General features: G+C 36.3%; 1 protein-coding gene across 3 annotated transcripts in view; it reads left to right on the forward strand.

Annotated features, from left to right (window-relative positions):
* Positions 1-13,786, forward strand: part of MYRIP (myosin VIIA and Rab interacting protein) — a 207,602-nt gene that overhangs the window by 20,249 nt on the left and 173,567 nt on the right. The gene's annotated exons all lie outside the window — the stretch shown is intronic.

Here is a 13,786-nt window from a genome sequence, read left to right on the forward strand (position 1 = left end):
GTTGTTGGCTTTGGTGCGAGTACCTCTGTTAAAAATAAATAGAATTTGGAGCTGGAATAGCCTTTACTGACCAACAGTTAAATTTTCTTCATAGCTCCTGAACTAGACTTGGAACCTTTCATTTTTGTCATAATGCTTTAGAGATGCCTTAAAAGGATAGCAAAAACTGTCAAAATAGTTTTGTAATCTTTCCTATAAACTGAAGTGAACACTGCAGTAATTCACAGCAGGCAGAAGTGCAGTAATTTATTTGATGGGCATTTAACCTTCATAGAGATCCAGTAGCGCTATTATCTTTGTCATTTTTTTTTTAAAAAAAAACCTTCAGCTTCATTTAGATGAAGGCCAGTGGAATAATGAATCTGGTTATCTGTGTTTGTTCAGCACTTTTTTTTTTTTTTTTTTTTTTTTTGCCAAATTAAGCCCCTTATAAAGATGCAACAACAGCCCAGTTTGTCTTGAAGGTAGTATAATTCTAGGGTTGTTGCTTTGGGTGCAGCTGCCAGCTACCTTTGCGCTGAGTGGGTTTCATTCTCCTTGGTTTCAAATACTGAACTTCTAGTCTTTGCTACAGCTAATTTTTTTTCTCAGAGCTCAATTCAAGCCTGCTTGTTTGTGAGCTCCCTCACACCTTTTTGTATTGTTTTCCAGATGTTTCTGGCCAGCTGCTYCTGTGGTGGAGGAATAGCTAGGTGAAAGCCCATTTGAGCCCTATAAAATCTCTGCTCCCCTGGACATTTGACTAACTGGGGTGGTAGTGGCATTGCCACTTAATGAGTGGGCAGAGTAGCTCTGGCAGCAGGAGCACAGCATGTTGACTTCCACTCCTTAGCAGTACTGGTTTGATTTAGCAATTTTGGAGGGGGAAGAAGAGGAGTGGTTTTAATATATAAAAGTGAATGGATATCAGTCTGACTAAATGTATTAGAAAGCAGATCCGTTGAGTGAGAATGCGGCTTTTTCTTTTTTTCTCCCTCTTGGAAGTCATTTTTTCAGTGAGTAGCTGTTCTTTGGGGCTGTCCAAAGCTGGCATGTATTATTCATTATGGCCAGAGTGGTTTTATTAAAGATAATTCTCTTCAGATAACATAGAAAAATAAGTATTCAGATCTTCACGTTCCTGGAGCACTGGTCATAAACAATAGCTCTGATATTGTAGATTTTCATTGTGTGTTAGGCTAAATGTGGTTCTAGCTCCTTTTAAAACAACAGAAAAACTTCCATAATAGAAAATGCCTTTTGKCCTTCTACTTTCTAGATGTTGGAAAGCATTGAGGTGGTTGAATGAGGACAGCATGAGGTGGTTAGCCAAAGTGAGAGGTTTAGGTTTCTTTCTMAGATAATTGTAGGAGACCTTTGATCTATGATGGTAAGGAAAAGGAGGTAAAAAGACACAGGGAAAAATGAAAGAAAAAGATATTCAGCTGGAAGTTGTTAGAATATTTTTGAGCATGAATAGTTTCTAGAGCAACACAAAGTTGATAAATTACTTCTTGCACAGAGACAGTGTTAACAGATATTAACATTCTGGTGTCATTAAATTGTAATATGAATTCATATGGATCTTTAGATTTTTGATTGCACAAAAGGCTGTTTACATAGGACTCTATTATAGAAATCAGATAATTTTGTTTTATAGTGTAGCTTCTCTTATATATGCAGTATTTCCTGTTATCTGGTAGCTAATGAAATGGGAAGAAACAAATCCCTAGGGTTTAGATATAAAACAATGATGCTAGACTAGATGCTGTCTACGCTGTTTTAGTACTATGTCATTGCACTTTATTCTGAAGTCCATCAGCTAATCTGTAAGTACAGGCTTAGACTATTTTTTTTTAATTGGGGAATGTTGGGAACTGATGTCTTGGTGGTAGTACATATATGGTACTCTGCCCTGGAAAAGAATTTCTCAGATTTCTTATACCAATAGCTCCTGAAAATGGCATGGAAGGTAGGGAAAGCTTCATAACTAGAAGTATCTACCTCAGGAGGCCAAAAAATACCCATAAGCTCAAGACTATGTCTGTGGGAGACTATTTCAAGAGCATCTTGAAGCCATAGAATGAGTTAATGTAATTAAAAGCTGACTCCTCAATGTATTAATAATACCTTCTGTATGAACTTGTATGTTTTCTGACACTTGTTTAACTGTATAAATATGACATCCTGTGTTTTTTTAATTAAAAGTTCTCATTTATTTTCAATATGGAGTAAATATGAATTTCATTGTTGGGAAAAATTTTATTGCTATCATCTTTTCCAAGCATTGTGCTCAGTAAATGAAGCCAGGGATGCTACCTCTTCCTGCCTCACTAAGAGATTGATTCAGAGAAGTGCTAAGTGTCCTAGCTCTAACTTGCTCACCAAGAGTTGAAGGTGCGTGATACCTAGATGACGACCCAGGGTATGACAGCGTAATTCAGTGAAGAGACAGCTCGTAAATGCTGTCTTGTTTAGGTCAGGTGCAAAACCATGAGTTGCACACAATCTGTGATTTTAGAAATATTCATAACGTTTTTTTCCCTCTAAAAACCTTGGGCATTGTAATTGGCGACTATAGGATTGTGTACAAATTAAGATGGGTGCTAGAGCTGTTGGGTTTGACTCTAAGTAACGTGTTCTGGATTGTCAAATTGAATTAGTAGTTCATTTCACATGAAGCCATCCACRAGGTCTGTTGTGAGGCTGCTCCAAAAGGTTTGTAGGCTGAATGCCTCATGCCCTTCTTCGGACTTTCTTGTCAGAGTACAAACTTACATGATCATAGTTTTCTCTTTTTTGATTGGGCTCTTGAAGTGGATTGTTGGAATTTTGTCATGATGGTGCATCATGGAAGATGCTTTCAATTATTTGCTCCAAATTTTTATTCAATAAAAGATTATTAATCAGCTTTTTAAATTTAGAATGGAATGAAGTGTGATATTCAGAATTCTGCACTTTGGTTAGTGTCATTTAGATACAGTGTAACATGAAAATTGATGCATTGGAATTATTGTATATATTAAAGATAATAAATATTAATTATTAAAGTATACGTGTAATAAATATTGTATTAAAGATTTTTCTTTGCACTACACTTGTTCAGGTTCACTCATTCAGAAAACCACCTGGTCTTTGTCTGCCCTTAAGTTTTTAATAGCTATCTTGTTCTCTAATTTGCAGTAGATAACTGTCCTGTGGCACTTTCATATTCTGTTGTTATCACATCACTAATTAACCTTGCTAAAGCTTATTAACCATTATGATTCATATTTAATACCAAAACATAGTAAGAAAGTGGAGATTTGCTGCCTCATTGCTCGTAAAAGGAATTGTGAAACATACTTGAATCCATTTTAATTAGCGTTGTTCTTCAGAAATCCCCCAATCTGTATATTGGGTCAGGTGCTAAAGAGCAGTGTACTGATATGACCTACAGCTCTGCATTTAATAAGATTAGTGAAGTTTGATCACTTTGTGTGCAATTTAGAGTGCAGTTTCATTTTGAAAAAGATAGATTGCAATGGCACTTTCTTACTCAGCTGATGTTTTTTAGGCTTTGTGCGTGTCCCATTTATTTCAAGGTCTAAAGTTCACTTTTGTACATGATAGCTAATAAATGATATAAGCTGATGGTGCTCGCTCTTGCATACGGTGAAGAATTTCATGATGACATTTCGGTCAGTTGCAATTTACTTGCAGCAGTGCCCCCATCTCCTGTGGGTTTTTGTTTTATCTTGTTTGGAAGAGGTGAATACTGGTCAGTGCCATTAGGTTTGATAGGAATGACCAGTGCTGTGCATCTCAAAAGTGAGTCACACTGACACAATGAAGTTCCTTTGTGAGTGGACAGTAATGCTGATTATTTGGGAGTGAGGAGATGGCCTATGAGGAAAAATGCTTTTTTAGTTACTAAGTGACCTCATGAGGTATGAAAATTGATGGCAGTGGGGAGGAGGGGGAGATCATCTGTCAGATCTCAGTTTGCCCTTTCTTCCTTTCATTGAGGGCTTCAAAGAAAAATGTACTTGGAGGTGGGAAGGGAAGCCAGGTCTGGGATAGAACAGAGGCCTCAGTACTTGTCAAGTATTTTTTAATGACAGCCCTCTAAGATTTTTATATTTTAAGTTTTTAATATTATAAAGACAAAGGCAGTCTCTTTCTCAAAGATTTTAGTAATAAACTTGTTAATACCGTTCAGAAGACAAGACAAAACAAAGCTGAAAAAGGACTTAGAGTTTGAGAGGTTCTACTGTGCTTTTGATTCAGGTGAATAATTGATTCTTTTGGATTGCACATCTAAGAATAGATGTAGCAAAACTCTTGGCACTGGCTCATTATGCACTAATACGCTACGTACTGTTACAAGATGATTAAATCAAGGGACATCTCTGCAGGCATTGCACTATCTGAACTTGCAGTTAGCTGATGGCAGAGGTAGTGTTCAATAAGGTTGGCCTTCCTAGCTTGTATGAGCTTTCCAGTAGTGGTACATTATGTTACCCTCTGCCTATTTTTGTTTTGTTCTGTACTTTTTGAAATTATTACCAAAAAACAAATCAATAAAATATTTACAACAGAAGATTCYTGCTACTGCATTCTGAAAAGTACATGAAAATATGATAATATCCTTCACATAAAAGCAGGATTATTTTCTTACAAATCCATCCATTCATGATCACTTCCAGTGTGATATAATCTTCTGCACATGACAGTACAATCCTTTGCACAGCATCTAGTTGTGAAGAATGTTCACATGGTTCAAAACATTATTATAAGTAGATTTTAAACCTAATTACTTYGATGTTAGTAATTACATTTTACTTTATACAAAACAGAATTTTAAAAGATGTTTCAGCGATACCTTGCACTTACAGTACTCTCACAYTGACAAGCAGTCTGTGCTGGCTTTCTTTCATTTATTGAACCCAGCTTTTTAGCTCAAGCACTTTTTGTGTGTGYATGTATGTATGTATATTATATACATATATACATATGTATATAATCAATTTTCTCAGAATGTAAATGATCACTTATAGGAGGCTGACTTGCAGCAATTCATCCTGAAAAATGAATGCATAAAGTGTCTAGGAGATGTACTGCAAACACAGGTTTCTAAAGAAAGTTAAAACAAATTCCTTGGATTTAGATTAGGTATGCTTGTTTTCTGTTGGTTTTATTTCTTGCTCAATCAGCTACCTTTTGTATATTGGATTTCTTTTAATTTATGTAACTTATGTTGGTGGAAAAGTGTGTGGGGGTGGCTGATTTCCACTGAAAGTGTCAGAGGAACTATTCTTTGGCAGCTCTGTCTTTTATGATTTAAGAAAACTATTTGGACTATTTATGCTGGGCCAGTATCTGGATTGAGCAGGAGGCAAAGCTGCTAGTCTTAGAGCTTGCTGGAGGAGCAGGAGTAAGAAGGGTGAATGAGCTAAAAGTTCTGATGCAAATAGGAGATTTAGAAATACAACTTCTGAAGATGTGATTAAAAAAATAGTAATATATATGTGGTTCCAAACCTTCAGTAAGTAAATAAAAATGTCGAATGTAGTAAACAGTCTTACACTTTTTACCTAATTTAGAAAAACACTACCAAACCTGTACTTGGTATATATATGTTTGTTGTTTTCCCCATGATGATTCTGTTTCCAATAACTATCTAAGTTTTCCTGAGTTTTTGAGGGAATGATTTACCAAACTTAGCTGCAGACTTAGTAAAACACAACATAATATTTTTGAGACATTAAGTCTATATGTAATCCTGGAGTTGTTGAACTGATATAAACAGAGAATTACGTTTAACTTGCACTGAACAGCAAAACTAAGCAAATCTTGTCTTTGCAGTTATATCATCAACTGAAAAGTTATATCATCATCTGAATTATTTCTGGAGTAGATCTTATGTATTACTCAGCTGAAACTGAATAATGATCGCTGCTGATTAGAGAAGGGCTTTTCTTCTTTGCATAGCAATTTCAGCCAAGGAGATAGTGGCACACTGCTGTATCTCCCTTGAGTTACCTTTTGTCTTGTTAGTCTAGCTTTTGAGTTAGAAAAATGATTTTAATTAAAAAAAATACAGTTAAAAGGGTAAAATCCTTGGAGGATGAAGAGTATGAAGAATATCGAAAGGTGGAGACTCAAATCAATGTATCCCACCAATTAAAAGAAAAAACTTTGAAAAGATCAAAAAGGCATTAAAAAGCAGAATGAAAGATCTGTTACAAATAAAAAGACAATCATCAAAAACTGAGTCATATCTGCTGAGGAAAATAAAAAGTAACTTAATCTCTGACATTTTAAATGCAAAACCACTGTAACAAAGACCAAAAAAGATTTTCAGGACCAACTTCTGAAATGTGTAACAGCTAATAATAAAAACACTTTTGAATACATGATAAGCAAGAAACAAGTGTGCCAGGGAGTCAGCAAAGCTGATAATTAGGATAAGGAGGAGGCATTCCTGGAGGGTAATGTGATTGCATCACAGCTAAATTGCGTATTTTTTGTCAGAGTAGTTTGTCTGAAGAAATCGAGAATTTCCTGCTGAAGGCATAAGGTTGAAATACTTTGTCAGTTTTTCATTATGAAGAAAGAGTCTTGTGAGTCTAAAGCAAGTGTGAAGACTCCTGAGGAACCTTGTGTTTTAGTAATTAAATGCAAATGAAATTAAATATTGGTAAGTGCCAAGTAATCTACATGGTGAAGAGGGAAAAAACCTTCACCTTTAAACTAGTGACAGGCTGGAAGTTAGCTGTTGCCAGTAAAGAAAGGCTTAARATAATATTTTAGAAATTACTTCAGCACTCAGTGGTCAAAAATCTCTATCCCTTTCCCAATAAATTCTCAACCTCTTTTTAGAACAAAAACATGATTTGTACTAATGTATAAATATGTACYTCAGTCACTTCTCAATGCTACACTTATTCAATCTTTAAAATATTATAGCAGTAGTAAATGTACAAGAAAAGGAACAGTTTTGATCGAAGGTATGGAATACTTTCCATTTTAGGAAACTAAAAGGATTAACCCTCTTCAGCTTAGAAAAGAAACAACTGTAATGGCAGAAGTTCAAATAGAGGTGGGTTTTTTTAATATATATATATATTCATCCTGAGTGGTATAAAGAATGAAAATACAGCATTAAGTGTTCACCATTTCACATTAGTGTTGTGAGTCAGGGTACACAGTTAAATAGGAGGAAACACATTGTTTATAAAGAGCAAATAGAAAAACAAACCAAAGTATATTCTCCTTCATAGAGTCCATAATTAAATTTTATTAGTAGTATAGCCAAGATTGTCTAAKGAAAAAAAGAATTCAGGGTTTCCAAGAAAAGAGGGTGACCTTTATTAGACTAAGAGATACAGTTATTTAAAACAGAACAGTCTGGAAAAGGTCCTGTGTGCCTAAATACGTCTTACTCTCTTCACCTCTGCTGCTACGCTGGTTGCTCTAATAACCAAATTGTGGAAGTTACCATGATTCAAATAAGCAAATTTTGAAGCAGTGTATGAAGACTGACTATATAAATATTGAAAATGAACAAGAGGAATTCCTGAAGACTAGAACCATTGGTGGCTGCTGAAGACAGTGCTCGGTCTRTTGACTTTGGCTGAAAACAAACAACTAGTCACCAGACTCTGGGAGGATTTTGCACAGCTGCTGTTAGCAGTAAGATCCTGGACTTCAGGAACCATTGTGGCCTTTTCTGTGTTCTTGCATTTTCATTTGAGAACAGACCATCTTTCTCATTCACAGGGCCACTGTAAATTAAGTAATATCATTTAAGCTAACAGATTTATGTAGGTTCCTCATAGTTCTGTAGCTTAATCAAAAGCACTTACTTGGATGCAGATTTGTTTCTGTTCCTGGTTCTTTTAATGCTGCCTTACTCTTAGTGACAGTATGGACATTACAGTATTTGTGCAAAAGGCTAACTGTTTCTTCATTGGCTTTTTAAAATCTTCTTGGAAACCATTGTATCAGTAATGTATTTTAATATAATCTTACTTTCGCAAACTACCTTTCAAGTTTTGCAAAGACTTAAAACTGATTAGCCCTTCTGGATATAGGGCTTAGCTCTAGAGGAAATCTGCATATTCTTAACATGTTTAATTGTAAAGATTTCTTAGTTTTATGCAATTGTACCAAATTAGTAGTTCCGTATTTATGACAAGCTATAATCTGGTAAAAACTCAGATGTTCTTTGATTTGTTTGCATGTTTTTCTCAAAGAGCTGTAGTTTAGTCTGAAGTCTAGACTGTCTCTGATGTTGCTTTGTTTTCCACATAGCATAACTTACCTCAGTGTATTTCCAAGCGGTCATTTTAATTTTGAGCGWCTCAGCTGATATTTACTGGAACATTGTAAGATGAGTAACTTGAGCTCAACTGGAGAGCTAAATAAGAGAAGGAAATTCTCTTAGAAGGAGAGCCTTGTTGACATGCCTGTTTGAAAGTATCAGAAGATTATTTTGGAGGAGAATTAAAGGAAACAGTAATAAGTAGGGTGTGTGTGTATGTGAATCTTTTAGCCTTTATACTAGGTATAAAAAATTGTTACTGTGCCAGACAGCAGCAGGATCTGCACTCTCCTTAGTATACGTTAATGTCTCGCAGTTAAACCTTTTTCTTTTAGTAAGACTGAACTATTTTGTACTTATTTTCATTCTGCTCTTCTTGAAACCTTCAGTATATGCCCTGTAGTCTTTTAAATAGTCTGATGATGGTGAAACTCTGCACTAATAAATCTTTTTAATAAACGTAGCATTGGTATTTTGAGCATAATTAAAATAGTCTTGTTTAAAGAACCTCTGATTTTGAATACTTAGCCCCCTGGCTTTCCAAAGAATGTTTATTAAGTGTGAATGCTTTTGAAAAAGATTGAAAATGTCTTTTGTTTCTCCGTTTTCAACTTAATTCTGCATGCTTATTTCCTAAAAGAAAAATAAGACTCTTTCTGTACTCAGTATAAGTCCCTTTAACCTACTGTTTTAGCACCCTGCCTGATTACAATCACATTAATTTTTCTCTTTTTTCTCCTAGTATATGTAGGATTGTTCTAGTTGTTTTTGGTACTTGGCTGGCCTTTTAGACAAACTGTTAATGTTTTCAGTTTTTCCCTTAATGTTTTCAACTTTTTGACCTGTAATTGTACATGCTTTTCCTTGTTTTGAATTGTACTGTTCTTCTGCCTTACAAGAACAACTTCTAACTTGTGAGATGTCATGCGTAAGTATTTCCTTCCTCCAATTGTCTTTCACCTTGCTGAGAAGTAAGAAAAATCTCTGCTAGGAAGTTATTTGACCCTTTCTCTCAGTCACAGATTATGATAATTATCAATACCTCTTAGGCTGAAAATTGATAGTAGCAGTAGTTCTGTCTTTGTTTTTTAACCCCTAAATTGAATATTAATAGTAATTCAATACATTGAATATTAAGTCGAATCATTTTGCAGCTTGAGAGAAGCAAGCTGTGGAATTGAACTCCTTCTTTAAACTCTTTCAGCCGCAAAGTGTGACTCACATTTTTAGTGTAACTTCACTGCCTATAATGTAGGGAATTGGCATTCCCAGCATGTGATCTTTAGCATGGGCTTCCCTTGTTCTGTCCACTGCAACCTCTACCCTGGCATAGGGGCTGCGTGAGGGGCAGTTCTTGCTGTCGCAGCAGATGGTGGGAGGGAGCCAGCAGTAATGCAGGAGAACCACACTGGTTCAGGAGGGCTGAAAAGCAAGGAGTAGAAAGGGTGTATTGAAGCACTGGTTTGGTGTGGAGCCGCTCTACTAAGAGAGCAAGTAGTGGATGATCTTGTGGTGTGACATACATCTTAATTGATTTCGATTGGCATAAAGGAAGTTCAGTGTCCTCCATCACTCATCAGGAGGAGCCTGAGCCTGTCTGTGAGAGCGGTGCTGTCAGGCTGGATGCGCAGAGCTACTAAGCAGACCTGTAGTGTACCCCACATTCTCATGTTCCTACTTTGCCACATACTGCCTCACCATGGTTTAGTTACAAACATTTTTTACTCTAATAATGGGAAGTTTTTATATGCTATTATGATGATAGAAGATCAGTAATACTGCCAGGCATTAAGATGGGCTCCTGTTTCAGGATCTCAGCATGTGCACAGCTTATGACACTCTTCAGAGGTGATGGTCTGTGAATGTATGAGGATATTTAAGATCAAAATGAATAGTATTGTTGTTAAATTAATGACTGAATTGTGAAACAGTTCAGTTTATTGCAGCTGATGCTTTCAATTGAGATATGGGACATCTAGTGTTTAGATTTATTTGTTGTTTGTTTTCATTTCACTGTGATTCTGATTGGAGAACAGGCCAAGTGAACAGAGAGGCTGTTCAAAAAATTAYTCAAAGCCACAACAATCATCAAGAGCTTTTAAGGAGTAATGCAGGAGTTGAATTATGTTTACAAAAGTGATCTTAGTTGAGCCTTTCTCCCCATGCCCCATTAGTTATGTTTATTTCTTTTAGTATTTAATGTATCCAGGATGTCAGTGTTAATGTGTGTGCACTACATATTGAACAGCATGGATCAGATTGTATAGACTTTTTACTGGGATAAACCCATGGGGATGCCAGTGAATTGTAATGTATCTGAAGCATGAGGATAAGAAACTACCTCGTGCCTTTTCAGTAGTGAGGGAATTATTCTTACTAAGGGAAAAGGCATTAGCAGCTAAGAAGGGTACTGATGGAGAAAAAAAGATGACTGTGTTCAGAGGGCCTAGCAGAACTAAACATGGGGGTCATTTGAAAGCTAAGCCTACTTTCTCCCTTTTCAAGAGGTGGTGGTGCTCACTGCCTTCACATACCTGCCTTGAGCAGTACTGGGGGATCTGGGAACTCTTGATGAGAAAGGTCCTGAGCAGAGGCCTGCTGCTCCTGTTGGCAGCTAAAAACAAAATTGGAGCTGTTCTGTGTAGCAGAAAACTCAGATTTTGTTTGTTATCTATTCCCTTTTGGAGTAATAGCATCCCAAATAACATCAGAGGCAACATCTTCTAAATCATTTTGTGGGAATAGGGAACCATATCTATTGTTACTCTACAAAGTTGAGATGAAGAACATCACTGTTGTGATAGTACAGCTGAGAGGAAAGATAATCTCTGAAAAGACTGGATAGCAAAATACTGTAAGAGGAAGGGAGTTGAAGAGGAGAGAGAGGCAGATGGCATCACTTGACTAGAAACATAATGTTATAAATTCCCCTGGTGAGGATTTTRTCCTTTCGCCTCCTTCCTGTCTTTGTGCTGTCTTGGGGGCTTGTTCTTTGCTCTGCTGAGCTCTCAGTTACGCTGTAACTGGAGAGCACTGGAAGGGCCATGATGGATGCGAACTGAGACTGGAAGTCCTGTTCACTACCAGTCAGCAAAACTGTGTTCATTAAGAGRTACTCTGATGCTGAATTTATAGACTCTATTGATTTTTCAAAAATAAACTTTCAGTTGTTATCCTATGGTTCTTTAAATCAGTGTACTATATTTAAAATGGAAATTAAAAATAGAATGAATGTGTTTAAAGGAGTGGTTAAACACAAATAATGGAGTTGCTTTACGCTCTACTAAAAGAAAAGAAATGAAGTGCACTAATGTTTGGCTAAAATCTTTTTCTAAAAAGACACTATCAGCACTAGAATAACTTCTTTCTCTATCACACTTCAATGTTATCTCAAGTTTAGGATAATTTGTCTAGACCTGATTGAATTCTGATTTTTTTTTTAAGCTGGACTTCTGTATAATTCTTCAAAATTGTCATGTTCCTCAGAGAGTTAGATGTTGGTATAGGTCTGATAGTATGGGGTAATGTTCTCTCCTATCTCCCTGCCTGAAGAGACGGGAAACCGTCTGGCATATTTACCTGTCCTTTCCATTCTTAGCAATCTGTCCATCAGACTACTGCCAGCTTGTGGTTTTCAGAGCTGGCAACTGTAGAAGAGTTCTCCGGATGGCTTTTTCCCTCCTCCTGTGGATAATCTGAAATTTCTGATTTTCATTTCACACTGGGACCAAAACAGTTTTTGGTATTTTCTAGAACATGGAAAATGCCTTTTCTTTCCTAGTTCTAGTACAAGTTTGCACATGTGTAAAGTAATTGTATCCAAGAGCATGCTTTCCTGAGCTGCTATGTGCATTTTAATACTCCTGAGTTGAGTTTACCATTGTGCTGGTTATAGTCCTGCAGTTTTAGATCTTAGAATACTTTGCTTTTGTGCAAAGGAAAGCAAAGAGTTGTAATGATTTTGTGCTAAGTTCATTCAATACCCATTCTTCAAGACTTCAAAAACTTCACCTTTGGGACTAGGTTGCGTTATGCCATGTTGAATTTAAATGAAACAGGTAAAATCCAAAAGGGCAAKGTGTTTAACATTATTTTATAGCTCTGCAAGTTTTGGTTGTTAAACAAGTGTCAGAGCACTGACACCTCAGTCTACTTGGTCACACAATAAACAGTCACTGTTGGGGAAAAAAATCTAGTAATATTTTGTTTAAAGAAGGAAAAAAAAAAACTTTGTAACCTTTTGTTTAAAGAAGAAAAATACACTTAATTAAGAAATCTTTTGTGATACATTTAGTTATTTCTGTATCATATAATGAAAATCCCTGTGTTTAGTTATTACAGACATTAAGTGATGCTTTTTGGAAGAAAGGAGAAATACTAGCCATCAAAGGGTAGAGTGACTGCTGCTGCTGTTTGTAAAATAGTCTTGCTCCCTTAAAAACCCAAAAAGAGGAACACATGGAAGGAAGGACAAAGGCAGCAAACATCACCCATTTCTGCAGATGATGATCTGTGTTAAAGGCAAGCGCGTATCATGGACTCTCATTAGCCTCTGCTTGCCAAGACTTGGCAAGTTTGTGCTGCCATTGAACTGCTTAAGACACTGATTTTAGTAGGGATTTTTTGTATTATTTTTGGTTTTGAGTTGCAAACTTGCAGCAGTATTGCAAGGAGGAAACCATTTTGGTTAGCTGGCTTAAACTTCTTTAAACAGAAGCCCAAAAGAGAGAAAGATTGGGTGGAGGATGAGAAGTCTCCAGCTTTAGGATCAGCTGATGCTTGGTAGTTATGAACCCCTTCCCTTATCCTTCAAAAGGGGAAGTTTTTTTTTAAAAAAAAAAAAAAAAGCCAACAACAACAAAAATAACTTGTGACATTGCTTTGTCGTGTTACCAATAGATGCTCTCTCACAAAGCTGGAATTTGCCACAAAATCACTGAGGGTAGATAAAGAATTTAGCTCTGGAAACCAGTATTTCCAAGCAAATACACTAGGCTTCTGCAGCAACTTGGACAAATTTATCTATATTTTCAGTACAAGAACTCATGAGCCAGCTGGTTTAGTTATGATGTGTTGGTCTATATAATTGCCTGTGCTAATCTGACTTTCCATTACCCTGCTGGGTCAATTTAGTTGGCCCATCAATGCACGGTGTCCCTGGTGTGAGTGTTTGGAGAATTAGGTAGCAATATGATAGCTAGGATAGACAGTTACCTTTGGCTGTTGGCAGATAGCATAAATTAGAGCAGCCTAAATTACGGAAACAGAAGGAAATTCAAGAAAGCAATAAGCACAATAAGAGATGTATTCTTGGAATGTATTTTAAATATGTTTGTTTCATGCATGACGTGAAATATCTAGGCATATTTTCATGGCAGAAAATACAGACATGAGTAGCAGATGACATAATTAAAAACACTTTCAGGTAAGTATTTGCTTGTAAACTGAATTAGTTATGCAGCATACAAATGCTGTTTACAAAAAAAAGGGGTGAAAGGA

Source organism: Rhea americana, unplaced genomic scaffold, assembly GCF_003343005.1.
Source record: "Rhea americana isolate MKP2758 unplaced genomic scaffold, rheAme1 scaffold_309, whole genome shotgun sequence".
Taxonomy (NCBI): domain Eukaryota; kingdom Metazoa; phylum Chordata; class Aves; order Rheiformes; family Rheidae; genus Rhea; species Rhea americana.